Genomic DNA, 13,483 nt, shown 5'->3' with positions numbered 1-13,483 from the left:
TGTGCAGACTGATGGCCTGACAGGAGTCACCCAACCATGAATGAACTTAGGAAACCCCTCTCTGGACATAGGAACTGCCCCAAAGGTCCTGACGCCAGGGGCACACATTCACATCTGACTTCTGGGTGTTTCTAGAAGAGGTGAGCAGATAGAAGAACAGTTACTCTCACCCATGTACACAGACCACCCGATCCACCAAGGGTTGAGACGAGGCAGAGGGAGGGTGGATTTATTAGCCGTCTGGTCTTGAATCAGTATACCTACCTTCACCTCACTAACAATGAGACCTATTCCTCTGCTCCTATGCCAGGAGCTCTGAGGACAGCCACCCTGATGGGGTAGCCATTGCTTGGGCTTGGGCTTGGCCTCTATGATGTAGACACCTTCCTTCATTCCAGAACCTTCCAGATGGTCTTGTTAAACACTGTGGCAATCCACAGCTGAGAATGAAAGGTTCAGCAGTTTGGGTGTTGGTGGGAAAGGGTGGGAGAATTAATGCCGAGAGACGCTCATAGTGTCTACCACCCCGGCCACTTTCTCCGGGTCACACTTCGTTCTTTAGAAGCTGGGGCAGGAAAGGAAAGGGTGTGTGTGTGTGTGTGTGTGTGTGTGTGTGTGTGTGTGTGTGTGTTTTCTGTGCATGTTCATGTAGCTGCATATGTGAGTGCAAGTGTGGATGTGTATCAGTGTGTGTGGAAGCTAGCAGTCCACTGAAATGAATGATAAACGGTGCTGGTTACTATGAAGAAAGGTCACGGTCATGACAGAAGCCAGCATCAGTTTCAGAGCTTTATTAGGAGGTATAGGGGTGGAGGGGGGTACAAGAGAACCAGGCCTGGGAAGGAGCACATTCGGAGAGCAGAGAGTGGTGGGGTGGGGAGAGAGAGAGCAGAACAGAGAGAAGGTGGGGTATGCGTCTGACCTTTTAAGGCTTCCTGGTGAACATGCACAGGCAGGCTTATGTAGCTACACCACGCATGCACTGATTGCATGACCACACCGTGCACAGGAGTCACCGGCACACACTGATGACATAAGACACAAGACCCTTTGCTTAACTCCTGAAATGCTCATGTGAGGTCATGCAGCTGGAGCACAGCAGAATCCTAACATCCACCTCATGTGTTGCTCCTCTAGAGAGGCCCTCCTTGTATTTTGAGACAGGAGCTCTAGCCTGGAGCTTACCCACTGATCTCTGCTTTTCTTCACTGGGATTATGAGCACATGTCACCATGTCCAGGGTTCTACATGGATCACAGGCAGAGGACTCAACACTGGGAGAGACACTGAGAGTTAAGAGCTCTGGGTGAGGAAGTGGGACAGACACAAAGGACATTCCTTGTCTGCTTAGCTCAGGAAAGACAGTCCTAGGGACTCTCAGGACCCTCCACTTAGCACTGTGGAAGGTGGCCTTGGAGTCCAGTGACACAGGCCCCTAGTGTTCCCTTCCAGGCCCTTCTTCTGACCCCCAGTCCTTTCCCAGAAAGCAACAAGCTTGCAGAGTGGGTGGGTTCGATTGTTTGGGTCCTGGGAGTTCTTTTGGATTGGGTTTTGTCCTTAGTAACACCCAGGATCAAAGCAATGTGTTTTAAACACAGTAACTCTGGAGAGGGCCCTCCTGGGGCCCTGGAGCATTACAAGAGAGCACTTGCTCAGAAGCAAATATCTATAATCAGATGTTGCTCTTACCCCACAATGGGCATGTGAACAGTAGCACAGAACAGCCTACTCCCTTCATGAGGGCCTTCTGGCCCAGCCCAGGCCCTGCCTCCATCCTCCCTTGCCTACATTGTTAGAACACTAGGCAAGCTGGGCTGGGCATTGGCAAGGAGGGGGTACTGGCTCTGAGGGTGTGGGAATGACCCTCCTCTAGACCAGCAGTTCTCAACCTATGGGTCACAATGAATTTTTCACAGGGGTCTTCTAAGACCACCAGAAAACACAGATGTTTACATTACGATTCATAACAGTAGCAAAATTACAGTAGCCACAAAACTAATTTTATGGGCTAGGGGTCCACACAAGGACTGTATTAAAGGGTCATGGCATTAGGAAAGTTGAGAACCACTGGTCTAGGCAGTTTTCATAACAGCTTCCCCAGGCCCCTGGAACCTGGGGTTTTGAACACAGCCTTCAGCTTCTCTAGGGCTGCAGTGGTTATGTAACGAACAGCCAGCCACACACGAGGCTGAGCTCCTGAGGGCTTGTGAAGGGAGCTGGAGTGTTGCTTTTCCCCAGAGTTGGGGTGCTGGTCCATGCTGGTGTACTGGAGCAGGGGCTTAGCAGAGCAGAACAGGGGGATTGGATACAATGCTTCCTGCTGCAGGAAAGCCGAACTCAAAGGTGTTTAAACATGAAAGGAGATGTGTCTCCTGTGTCAGGCAGTCCAGAGGTAGGACTGCCCAGGGCTGGTTCAGTGATGCAGTGACATCAGCAGGGGGTCCATGTTGCCCTCCCGAGTGGACCAGCTCAAACCAATTTCCCTCTTGATTATAGGATGGCTGCCTCAGGTTGAGTCATCAGCTAGCAGACACTACCTCCTTCTGGATACTTCTTTTCTGCCATGTCTCACTGGGGCCAGGATGAGAATAGAACCCTTGCATGAGGGTCCCAGGAATGCCAGGTGACGATGTGGCCTCTCTCTGTGTCATAACAAACCCCTGAGGTAGCTTAGAGGAGGGAGAAGGTCTTTGACCTTGGTTTTCAAGGTCCCAGTTGCTAATGGGACAAACTTTCCATCTTTGAGACTCTGGAGCCAAGTCTGCAAGGTAGGAGCACCAAGCCACCCCCCCCTTCACGGGCAGGGGGAGGAAAAGAGAAAAGGAGAGAAACCAGAATCCCACCTCCTTTCAAGGACACATCCTCAGTGACCCAAAGAGGCCAGACCCTGCTTCTTAATGTCCCTCTGCATCTCAATGGTACTGCCCTGAGGATCAAAGCTTTGGTGACATGAGATGTGCAAAGTCCATTAGAGGCAGTGTGCTCTGTGGTATTGTGGGATTTGGGATTTATTTCAGCCTCCTTTGATCTCAGGTGGTAGGACATCACTGTTGTTGGTTGTTCTTGCTCTTTTGGGGGTCCACCACCCAGCTTCCAAATAAAGCACAGACAGAGGCTTATTCTTAATTATAAATGCCCAGCCTTAGCTTGGCTTGTTTCTAACCAGCTTTTGTTAACTTATCCTTTCCACCTTTTGCCTCTGGGCTTTTTCCTTTTCTTACTTCTGTGTATCTTACTTTCACTCTTACTCCGTGGCTGGGAGGCTGGCTGGGTGGCTGGGTGGCTGGGTGGCTGGGTGGCTGGGTGGCTGGGTGGCTGGGTGGCTGGGTGGCTGGGTGGCTGGGTGGCTGGCCCCCAGCACCCTCCTCTCCTTGTTCTCTTGCTCTTCTTTCCTCCCAGATCTCTCCTTCTATTTATTCTCTCTGCCTGCCAGCCCCGCCTATCCTTTCTCCTGCCTCACTATTGGCCATTCAGCTCTTTATTAGACCATCAGATGTTTCAGACAGTAACACAGCTTCACAGAGTTAAATCAGATGCAGAACAGCTTTGCGTCATCAAACAAATGTTCCACAGCATAAACAAATGTAACACATCTTAAAATAATATTCTACGACACATCACCAAGTTATCTCTAGGGAAACAAAGACTGTGGATGGATTTCTTTGTTTCAGTTCCACTGGGCAAGAAGAAAGCGGTCCCTCAGGAGGCCTCCACCCCAGGCCTGGGAGATGTATGCTCCCTCTGGCTCCCCAGGCTTCTATCCTCTCCACACCTGAGCATCCTTCCCTCTGGAGGCAAAGTGCTTTCCAGATTCCTAAGAGAGGTATGTGTTCTAGTACTGTCTTAGATAGTCAATTAGACCTTAGGTACAAGGGTTAGCTGGGACTGATGCCGGCCTGGATATCCGCTCCTCGCTGTGAGGGCTGAGGCAGGAGGCTTCATTGGAATCAGGATGGTGTTGGCCTTTGTGCGCCTGCTCCTCGGAACTGGAGGCAAGGGGTGTCCAGCTGAAACGGATGTTGAGTGTTCCGCGCTCTGATCAAATACTATTGTAAATTCACCCTGGGACCTCTCAGATCTCGATTTTCTAAGTAGCAAAAAGTCCAGTTCAAATGGGTTGGCCCATAAAGGGAACTGGAACTGGTAGGCCTACCCAGACACCAGAACTGCAGAGGGAGCTGGCACTGTTTCTCTGCAGGATGTTCTCAGCAAGTCAGGCTTGTTTTCGTCTCCACTCCTCTGCAAGTCAGCTATTTCAGGATGGTTGTCCCTGGGTGGCAAAAGTAGCCACCACTGTTTCTACAGCCTTCAACATGCACCCGACAAGGAGCCCTCTCATTCCAAGATGCCTGTGAGGTCCCAAGCTTCTGCTTGTTCTGATTGGCTGTGTTTGTCACCCGATCCCTCAAGGGGAAAAATCACTTTCTGCAGTGTGGGACCTTGAGGGCAGGTTCTGGACCGGCTTGGTGAGGTCTTGAGTGCACCCCTTTCCATCAGGCCTCCGTCCCATTCCCGCTAACATGACCCTCATACGAATTCCAGGATGCCAGAGGGCAAGGGAAGGGAGAACAATGTCTCCAAACCAGTCACCTCCAAGATCCCACCAGTATGAACAGGACAACAAAACAGATGTGGGGGATGCTCTAGTGTGGGAGCAGCATGGCAACTTCACACCTGCACAGTGCAGACCCAGAGGTAGGTTATCCTGGATCAACCAGGGGGACCGGAGCCATCCCAAGGCTCTTTTGACTGTGAAGAGAGACAGGCAGCCTGTGGACTCCCGCACTGACCAGGCGACGACAGGAAGACACCAGTGAATCATTTGCAATCATTGCTTTTGTTTTTTGCAATAGAGTCAAACTATGTCCTGTTAGCTTGGCCTTGGACTTGGGAGGCAGAGGCTGCTCATTTTACACTCAGGATGTCTCCTGTTCTTATGACCCTGTAGAGTTACTGAGTATCCCAGTGGCCAGTAGCACAGTGTCTGAACCTCTGGCTGTGGGGTAGCAGCGGGTGCATCTGTGACTCCTGCTGATCCTGAGAATTGAGTTCTAATCAGACTCCTCTGTGGGCACAAGGCCACTCCCAACGAAGCCCAGAGCTTAGCCACAGTGGGCAAGAAGGTCTGGGAGTGTTGGTTTTAGGGAAAAGGTGGGATCTTGCTTGGTTGAGGGGGGAAGAGCCCCCATGGAATACGCACAGACCAAGAAGGGAATTTAAAAGGCTGTTTCTGGAACATTTGGCCTCTAAAGACTCAGATGGACGCAGAGCAGGGTGCCGACTACAGAAAATGGGTGAGAGGGCTGTGTCTTTGGAAAATGAGCAGGAAATAGTGGTTTGAGCTTTGGACCAGAGCATTGAGACTCCAGGAGAAATGAGATCACCTGGGGGGAAGAAAAGGTTTGATCTGCAGAGCTAGCAGGAGCTGCAGGGGACAGACTAACAAAAGAGGTGAGAACAGACAGCCGCTTGTGCAGCTGTGCCCCAGGGGACTCTTGTGCCATGGGACTTGGAGACAGCAGACCTCTTAGGTAGCAGGCTGACAGTTTATGGCTGGACTGGTGGGGGTGAGGAAACAGGAAGGGGGCAGAGCAGTGAACACCCTGCCCAACACATACAAAATAAACCACTTCGGTTTGCAGTGGAACCCTTGACAGACATCAACAAGGTGGAAAAGCAGCCCAAATGTGATATTTCAGGTGGGGCATTTGGGACAAAATTAAGTCTTAAGGAGACTTCAAGGCTGGGGTTTTATCCAGTGGGACTGGGGCTTTGCAAAGGAACCTGAACCAGGATTTCTGCCTCACCCTGTGATGAGATGCTAGGACATGGCAGAATCCGCACCAGCGAGAAGGCCCTCACCAGAGATGGCCACTGGTCTTGAATTCTCCAGTCTCGAGAACTGTGAGCCCCAGAATCCTTTAGTCTTTATAAATGACTCCACCTGTGGTATTCCACAGTGGCAGCAGAAATCACTCTGTCAGGCTGCTGCAAGATGGCCACAGAGGGGAAGTCTGTGCACGGATAGACCCCTGAAGCTGCAGAGAGCCAGGAGAAGGCTTTTGGAAGCCCAGCAAACCCCAAGAAACCCTCGCGGGCCCAGCTCACTCTGCCTGGAGAGGCACAGACCTCCAGCAGCCCGTGGACCTTGCCCATCTGCCAAGGCAAGGGGCACAACCCAGAACCTTTACTCAGCATTCCAAGAGCTCTGCCAGCTCATGGGGGTGTATCAAATGATGTGGCTCTTGACCTCCGCCCAGGGCAACATTCTTTTCTTGTTGTTCTTTTCATTTTTTAAGACCATCTCATCTACAGTCCAGGCTGGTCTAAAATTCTCACCATGCAGCCCAGCCTGGTCTCTAACTCACGGCAGCCCTTTTGCCTCGGCTCCTTAGTGCCGGGACTACAGGTGTGATGGTGGTGGTGGCTCCTTCTATGCCCCATCTTTCCTTCCTCATTTCTTTTCTTCCTCATTTCTTATTTTCCCCTCTTCCTTTGTCTTCCTCCTCTTCCTCCTCCCCCCATAATACCCTTCAGACAACTTATATATCATCCAACCCAGAGCCATCATTCCTACCCATTTTATGGATATAGAAACTGAGGCTGGGGGAGAGCCTCAGATAGCAAATGAGAGCTCTCAATCCATACCTTCATCAGTGACTACCTGCACACATTCTGTCCCCTGGAGTGGCTTGGGAATAGCTGGGCAAACGTGCTGTCTAGGACAGTCCCTTTCTCCATTCCCTGGCAGAGGAAGAAACGGAGGTGGGAGTGAGATGCAGATTTGAATTTTGAAGTCCCCACGAAGTCCCTGCTCTCACCTCTGTCCTTCCATTTTCAACCAGGGAACTAGGTGCAAGTTGTAAGTGATACACAAATCACTGTCTACGCGATGTCCCAGCATCTCCCCAGCTCATCCCCAGCAGAGAGCTCTGCCAAAAGGGCACAGTTGGCTCACCCTGCCCCTATCCTCCATCCTGCACACCATGTTCCTGCCGACTCCTGGGCTCTCCAGTTCCCTCAGGTTCAGAAGCCAGAAGATTCCTTATCCCAGTGGAATCCAGAACTTGTGTATCCCCAGATCCCAGCCCTGGGGGGTGGCAGTCACGCCACCCGCGCGGATGATCCATTAATCAGCTGCTTCTAGCCCTGGAGGCTGTTAATTGAAAACTCAGTCCCTGCTCCAGCTGCCTTCCCCAGCCCTGGGTTCTCCGTCTTAGGGTCACTGATTTCTCTCTGTTGGGTAACATTTGCTGCACCTTCTGCAGAGATGCCTGTTAGGGCTGCTGCAGCCTGGGTGAGGATCCTAAGAGTCTGGGTCTCATTCTTTGCCCCCCACACACAGCTTGCAGGGGACTCCACTCTGGTCTGCTCTGCTGTGGAAAGCAGGAATGCAGTCCATGCTATTCTCCCAGAGCCTGTGGGAAGACTCCACCCAAGGTCTGCAGAAGCCAAAAACACAGTTGCCTTAGCCCAGCTAAGAAGGGGATCTGATTTTTTTATTATTATTACTTTGTAATTACACTTTTATTCCTTTATTTTTGTGTCAGAGGGAGAGGACAGAGAACAACTTTGTAAGACTCAGTTCTCCCTTCTATCATGTGGATCAAAATCATATCCTCAAGCTTGGTGGCAAGCACCCTGACACTTGGAGCTATCTCCTAGGTTCCTGTGAAGGTTGCTTTTGACTTGGAACAGTGTAGAATCACCTGGGAAAGCAGTCTCAGTGAGGAATTGCCTGGATTGGCTTGGTCTGTGAGGGATTTTCTTAACTGGGTAATTGAAGTGGGAAGACCCGATTTGAATGTGGGCAGTACTAGTGAATGGTTTGGGCCCTGGAATTACTAAGGAGAGAACCCGCTAAGCACTGGCATGCAATCATCAATGCATTGCCCTCTCTGTGTTCTTGAATGTGGATGCAATCCAGCTAGCGGCTGTAAGTTCCTGCCTTGACTTCCCGCCATTGTGAACTGTGACCTGAAATTATAAACCAAATAAACCCTTTCTTCCTTAAAGTGCTTTTGTCAGGTATTTTTATCACAGCAACGAGAAAAAAATCTAAGACGGGGTCTTAGGACCGGCTGCTTGGAAGGGCTGCTAGATGTTTCATAGTGTGCTGGAAGTTTCTTCCCTGAGTGCGAGACCCAATCATGCCCGCTGGACTTCGGTCTTAACTCTGAGTCTGGGAACATAAGGGCTCTGCGTGGCCCCTGCCTCCCTCACCTCTTCTCCCCAAGGCTGGGTACAAACAGAATTAGGCCAGGTGTGCCAACGTACATCATCATAATCCTAGCACTCAGGAGACAAAAGCAGGTGTATCTCTGTAAATCCTATGCCAGGCTGGGCTATGTAACAAGTGCTGTGCCAGCCAGGGCTGTCTCAAAAAAAAAAACAAACCAAAACAAAACAAAAAACTGATGATTGACAGCTGGTAGAGTTCTTGCCTAACATGCACAAGGCTGCCGGTTCATTCACTAGCACAGTGTAAATCAGGCGTGGTGGTGCATACCTCTCATCATAGCATCCAGAAGGAGGAGACAAGAGGATCAGCAGTTCAAAGTCATCCTTGCCTACATAGTGAGTTTGAAGCCAGTGAGTCTGAGCTGTATAAGCCCCTGTCTAAAACAAATAAAGCACTGTGTGAATAGAGACACGTTAGGGGAAGTGGGTACAGCGTGATGTCATTCTTCTAAGAGCACAGCAGTACGTGAACACCACATACTCACAGACGGTTCTTGGGGTGCTTCTTGTTTGGTCTCATAGTGCAGAGACTGAGCCCAAGGCCTCACACATGCCAGACAAGTACTACGACCACTGAGTTACTTCTGCAGACCCTGGTCCCACCTCTTAACACTATCACCCAAGGAGCTGGACTGTATCATGGGACTTCTGGGGGTACGCAGACCTTTGGAACATAGCAGCCACTTTGTGACGAGAACAGTTACTATGGGAAGATGTAATTGGGAGGGAAGAAAAGCGCTACATCTTACCAGCACAGGGAGCAAGTGAGCACTTGTCCTTTGATGGCTGTTAGGGTTACTGTTGCTGTGAGGAGACACCAGGAGCAAAGCAACTTGGGAAGGAAAGGGTTTATCTGCCCTATGCTTCCACATCACTGTTCATCATTGATGGAAGTCAGGACAGGAAACAGGGCAGGAACCTGGAGGCAGGAGCTGATGCAGAGGCCATGGAGGGGTGCTGCTTGCTGGCTTGCTCATCATGGCTTGCTCAGCCTGTTTTCTTATAGAACCCAGGACCACCAGCCTAGGGATGACACCACCCACCATGGGCTGGGCCCTCCCCCATCAATCACTTATTAAGAAAATGCTCTACAGGCTTGCCTACAGTCCAATGTTATGAAGGGTCCCTCCTCTCCAGTGACTCTAGCTTGTGTCAAGCTGACGTAATACTAGTCAGCACAATGATCCATGACCCACACCTCACCTGTGACATGAGATATTATCCCCTTCACCCTGTAGCAGAACAGAGGTGAAAACAGCCCCCACTGGCCCCATCTTGGATGAGGAAAGAGGCAATGGCTCACAGAATCATGCAAGAGCTTTCAGCCATTCAATCTTTCAGTGGAAATAGAATGAATGTTCAGGAATTCTCTGCTGAAATATGACTTGCCTGTGTCTGTACTCCTACAATCACAGTCCAGCTGCCAGAGAACTCCTTATTCTGAAGTTTTAGGTTTAGGTTATTGGCCAGCCTTGGGAGTGCATCCATCAGTATAGACTAAGCTAAGCCATGGTAACAAACATCTCCTGAATCTTGGTGGCTTACAATAAGAGTATTAATTTCTTTCACAACACATGCACTATGAGTCCACAGAAGGGTTCTTTATACCCAGTCATTCCTTGATCTAGTTTGATAGAGACTTTTTTTAAAGATTTATTTATTATGTACACAGAAGAGGGTGTCAGATCTCATTACAGATGGTTGTGAGCCACCATGTGGGTGCTGGGAATCGAATTCAGGACCTTTGGAAGAGCAGTTGGTGTTCTTAACCTCTGAGCCATCTCTCCAGCCCGACAGAAACTTCCCATGCCTAGGAGGGAGGGAGGAGGGAGATGGGACTTGGCTGATTCTCAACATAGACCCCAGCCCATTTGCTTTGATAGCCCTGCCCAGCTTCATCTACAGCAATGTGACCCCCATGTGGGCATGGAGGAACTGATGCCATGAAGAGCTATAACACTATGTGACTATGACCCAAGCAGGTCAGCTGACATCTCAGAGTTTGGGTTCTCCATCTGTTTGCTGCACTGGTTGCAATATCTGCCTGCCCGCTGCACTGAATTCTTGTGTGTCTGGCTGTGTGGTTCTCTGTGATAGACAACACCTGGGCTAGCACAAAGCTCACCTCAGCAAGGCCTTCCTGATGCCTTCACTGGGACTGGTCCTGACACCCCCAAAGAACGCCCCCCAAGTCTCCTGACACTCCAGTGACAGATGCCACAGCCACCCTGGCAGCTTTTCAGAAGAACTCATCTCTGAGGTTTTAGACAGAATGGTTGTGTCTGCCTCTCTCTTAGTCCTGCCTGTCCAGGACAGTCACACAGCCCACATGATCCCCTCATGTGCACCCACATGCTCCACAGCCATTGTTTCCCTCATCAGCCAAGTAGCGAAGACAGACTCTACAGAAGGAGAGGAGGCAGCTGAAGACAGGCCACCCACCTCCCCAGCCCTGAAAGGTCCTCGCAGCAGGCCAAGGGCAGAAGTCACAGGCTCCTTCTGAGCCCCTCCCCGCCTGGGCTCCAGATAGGGCTAGCGTGGGAGCCGGGCGTGCATCTGGCAAAGCATACCCATTCTACCATGTCTGCCAACGCAAAGCTTGCTTTAGCAAGGCAGTGGCCTTCCTGAGACTTCACTGGGACAGGTCCTGGCACCCCCCTAAAGAACGCCCCCCGAAGTCTCCCATCTTCTCAGTCATGTCACAGCCACGGTCATCTAGCAGCTTTGCCGAACTCATCTCTGAGATTTTAGACAGACTAATTCCTTCTGTGATTTTAAATTTTAAATTGCCTGGGATTCTCAGAACTTCTTGCCACTAGAGGCATAGAGGGCAAAGGGGCCAGGGAAGGGGGCACCCACACCCAGGGAAGGGGGCTCCTACTTCTGCTACCTGACACTTACTGGGGTTAGGGCTCAGATGGCCAAGTCCCTCCTGCCACAGCAGTTACCTACCATGGTGCCCGACTCATTGGTCATTTAGGTAAAGTCCCCAGAAAAATGCAGGTAGGGCATAACCTAAAATAAGTCTTCCCAGGACAGGTTGACCATGGGGGACCCCTCCCCTTTCCACACTGGTGAGGAGAGGACGTTCAGGAAAGTGAGGACATAAGGGGCAAAGGCAAGGGACAGGGGCGGGAGTGACAGCCCAGACGGGGCCCTTCCCCGGGGGTCTAGATGAAGGACATGGAAGATAGATTGAGGCCTGGGACACACAGGGGAAACATTGCTCCCTTCTCTGAGACTGCAGAAATGGCTGTGGCCATAGGACCTGAGACATATCATAGGGAAACAGAGCTCTGATGACAGGCGGGCTCCTGGCCCGTTCCCGAAGCTCATCCACTCCCACCCACCCCCACCTCGCCCTGCCCTGGTCCTGTTCAAAAAGCCAATAGGGTGCTGGGTTTAGACACTATATGCAAGAGATCTGTGTGGGAATTCACCCAGAGACAGACCTCGGGGACACAGACCCTGCCTAGGGGCTAAGGAGGAGGCTGCCCCATCCTATATAGGGCCATAAATATGCCGTGCTCTTTAACCTAATAATCGCACTGTTTGGAATTCCTCCCAGAGACAGAACTGCAGAGGGGAACGGGCTATACGTGCAGTGCCATTTATAGCAGCGTTCCTTAGAACGGTGAAGAGTTGGGGCCAGCCAAAGCCTTCTGCAAGTGCAGGGGCTTGTCATTAAGACAAACACATCCAAGAACAGTGAAAAAACCGCACGGTTCACACGGTCATGAGAAGCCAGGCGAACACATTCTAAAGACAGCATCTTGGGCCACAGGATGGTAGCAGCACCCACCTCGGGGCCATTAGAGACTATTGTGTCCTAGAGGAGGGGACATTCCGGAGGTGAGCCTCATGTGGCAGGTAATGAAATCACAGGTTAGTCCCTCCCTAGAGCAGACCATCATCCCATGCCCCAGTTACCCTATTGCCTGCTGGAGGCTGGCAGTCACTGCCAGGGTGACCCAGGAGACCATGGGCTCCTGAGGCAGCATCAGAGCACAGGAATGCAGCTGGGGGCCCTGTGGTGCAATGAGACCTGCTCTGACCGAGGGCAGAGCTCATGCAGACGCAAGGGTCTTCTCTCCGGAACAGGGCTCTTGGCAGGCCATTTTTAGGAAGCTCCTTGAGCCTGCAGGGTGTGCATGTGACCCAGTGAAGAAACCTCTCCCCCCCCCCAAAGTGGGGGCTGTCCTTTCTTCTAACCTGGCAAGCGGAGTCTCAGGAATGACTATGACGGAGGGACTGGGGATCTACCCTTTCAAGCAGGAGACATGGTATGGTAGCCTGGAGGCTGAGGTGGAAGAAAACCCTAAAAGAGGGTTGGCCCCCTGCCTGCCAGCTCTCCAAGGCCCATACTGGAAGGGGAAGCTACCTGAGCCGTGACATCCTCTTGGTTGGGAGGCCCTTTCCCCAGTCCCAGAGCCTAGGGGGAGCTCCCTGGGGTCAGGGAGATGAAGCAAGGAATTGCAGCACCCCCCCCACACACACGTACCTCACCCTAGCCCCACATCCAGGCCGTGAGTCCTGAGGAGAGCCTCTGGCTTGCCATCCGAGGAAGCAGGGAGGCCTCTCTGCTGCAGAGGCTTTGCCCTGTGCAGCTAAGCCTCTTCCAGCTCTAGGCCCGTGGGAGGCTCCAGGCAAACAGAGCAGTCAGCAAGCTAAACATGCGATTAGCAGTAATGGAGACTGCTGATTACCCACACAGCTGTCAGGAGCATTCCCAGCTCCCAGTGTCAGCACTTGAATAGGGGCCACTACTCCTCTGCCCTCCCTGATACACCCGCTCTGGGAAAGAAGGCCACATGCTCTGTCCCCCACCAGCCCCGGGAATCAGGCCCTTTAGTGAGGGACCTGGAGGTGAGGCCTGCCTCTGCACCCACCCCCGGCCTTTGGTTCTCAAACTATAAGCTAGGAGTGTAAGTGACAGCAGCTTGCAAGACTCTTGGGAGGGTTCTGAGGAGAAATCTAGTGTGGATACACCTTACAAATGATACGATTAACACCATTAGGATCCATCAAAAGCAAATCCCTGGAGCTGGAGAGAAGGTTCGGCAGTTGAAACAACTTACTGTTCTATCAGAGGATTAGAGTTCAGTTCCCAGCACCCCTGTGAGGTGGCTCACACTGCCTGCAGCTCTAGCTCCAGAGACTGAAGGCCCTCTTCTGGCTTCTATGGGTACATATGCGTGCATGTGTGCGTGTGCGCACGCACACACACACACACACACACACA

This window comes from Onychomys torridus, chromosome 4 (assembly GCF_903995425.1).
Source record: "Onychomys torridus chromosome 4, mOncTor1.1, whole genome shotgun sequence".
NCBI classification, from domain to species: domain Eukaryota; kingdom Metazoa; phylum Chordata; class Mammalia; order Rodentia; family Cricetidae; genus Onychomys; species Onychomys torridus.
The sequence above is the reverse complement of the archived record's forward strand: the minus strand, read 5'-3'. Positions refer to the sequence as shown.